The sequence below is a fragment of the Protopterus annectens genome, chromosome 8.part0 (assembly GCF_019279795.1).
Source record: "Protopterus annectens isolate FY-2018-M chromosome 8.part0, PAN1.0, whole genome shotgun sequence".
NCBI lineage: Eukaryota > Metazoa > Chordata > Ceratodontiformes > Protopteridae > Protopterus > Protopterus annectens.
The window spans coordinates 1,799,333,006-1,799,335,505 of record NC_056741.1 but is presented as its reverse complement, the minus strand read 5'-3'; positions in this window follow the sequence as shown (position 1 = coordinate 1,799,335,505).

The window sequence follows — 2,500 nt, the reverse complement described above, 5'->3', positions numbered from 1 at the left end:
GGGCAGTTTTATCATTATTGGTGCATGCATTTTGTTTCATTGTTTACTGGAAAAATGTTCAAAACAATACATTTAAAACACCCTCCAACATCTGTACTGTATTATACAAGGAATATACTTTAATGCAATCAGGAAGGTGCATCACAGAACACATGTATGTTTTGTGTGCAAGGGGCCTATCATTTGAAAATAGCCCAAAGTTAATCTTTATCTGCCACTAGCCAAATGTACTTTCTTTGAATGCTGTTTCAATTAATGTGAGTTTCAAGGGCAGAGACGTTTTAATGTTAAGTCTGTTTTCATTGTGAGACTGCATTGTTTTGTTTAGCAGATGTCTTAGTGTTTGTGCTGTAAAATGCAAAACAGAACTTTCAAATGAAGTTCAAATCATCGTAGAAGTAAAGCAGTATGCACATTAGTGTTTATGGTAAATGGGGTGAAATAGCCAAGTAATGGTTCATTGGCATGGCTGCAGGGGGGAGGCTCCATTCAACCATGATTTTATGAGTGGGAAGGGCGGTAAACTCAAAGACAGTCCCGGCTGAACTATACCTCTCAACTGTCCAGATTTTCACAGAATGAATTGATTTTTGCTTCTTATCTTTGGTTTGTTCCACATAAAATTTGTGGTTTTCTGGCAAATCATTTAGGAATTAAATCACTAAATAATGACAGACGCTGAGTTTCAGACTTCATAACCTTCAGAAAAATGCATGCTAAAGCAAGACCTGTTATTCTATCAACTGTCTCAGTTTATACAAGAGCAATTTTTAGTACTGTTTATATGTTCCCCCAATATATTTGCCCTTGTCCAGACTTTCTGCATTAACAATTTGAGAGGTACGTGTAAATAAATTGCTTTATAGAATTAGGCATATCCAAACCTCTCAACTGTCCCCGATTTTGGCTCAAAAAGTTGCTCTTCCCTTAATAATCCCCTCTGCAAAATGGCAATTTTGGAAGAAAATGTGGAGGGTTTACAATTAATAAATAACTGTAATAATCAGAGTTATAGATTACTTTTATTTCAGAAATGCACATAGTTTCTTTTATTTTGTCAGCTGCTCAAGTTAGCAGTACTAATATTAAAAAAAGGGTCCCTTCTTTGACAGGTTCCCAGCTGTATTGTGTGGCTATTTTATATTTGTGCATCACATTTTTGGTCCATTTTTCGTACAATTGTGGGGTTTTTTTGGCAAATTAGTGGCAAATCATTAAAGACTGAAGTTAAAAAATAATGACAGACATTTGAGTTTCAGATTTCATACCCTTCAGAAAATTCAATGCAAGACCTACTATCCTATTATCTTTCAAAGTTTATAGAAGCAATATTTAAAAACTGTCCTTATTTTTGGGCCTTTGTCCCACTTCTATGTATGGCTTTGTCCAGATTTCTTGCTCTGAGGTTGAGAGGTATGGCAAATGTGTCAGGGCCATCACAGTCAGCCAGAGACACTTCAAATTGTGACATACTTGTTGTACCCCACTCCCCCATGTAGTGACTCTGGATGTGTCCAAGCAAGGCAAGGAGCAGTTATGCAGTGTAAATGTGCAGAATATTCCCCCATCCAAGGTAGACACAAGTATGACAGTGGCTTTTCCTCTGTCCTTGATGTTGCAGAATGTTCTGGTTTCTGTCATATTTTTATACTGTTGATTTATGCTTATTATTATTCAGAAAGTGCCTGTTGCTCTGTGTTTAAGTAGCAATGCTTTAATGGCCATCAGGTAAACTTGTCTGAGATTGTAAGATGCAAGTAAGCTTTAATAAGCATACTGTTAAAGAACTGCCAACATTGAAAGCCTTTCTGTTGTTGCCATGCAGCGAATATTTACATAACTAAATAACATATAAGCCTTAAGTATTGAAATGCATATGACAGTATTTGTAATAAAGGACAGGATTACATTATTTTAAGAATATCATTACATTTGTTGGAGACTTGCAGTCATCTTTGCAGGTTTTACCTGTAAACTAAACAGAATGCCAGTCTATCATGTGTGATTCATAACCTGTGCAGTAATCCTTTAAGCAATGTATCTTGAGCTTGTTTCTTGTTTGCTTTTCATTTTTTACTTTGATCATGTTTTCTCCATGAAACAAGTAGATAGTTGTTGTCAGGCAGCAAGTCTGTTTTGGATAAGAAACATTTTTACAAGTGGGGGTATCACAGAGATTGCTACTTTCAGCATGTTACTTTGTACTTTAATAAAGCTGAATATAAATTATAATTAGAACTGCAGTGCAAGGAGAAGTGGTTTGAGTTGAGTGCTGCTTGCTTTTCTTATACTTGATTTTGATTGGCATTCCAGTAATGTATTTAAAAAGTAATTTATTTTTTCATGCCTTACAACATTTTGTTTCCATCTAGATATTAAGTAAGCTGTCATGCAACCAATGCATTGAAATATTTTTTTTCTTCTACACTTCATTTTGTCTTGATTGGACTCTCATAATGACGGTCTGGCACCCAGGGCAGCATATTTAATTAAAGCTACA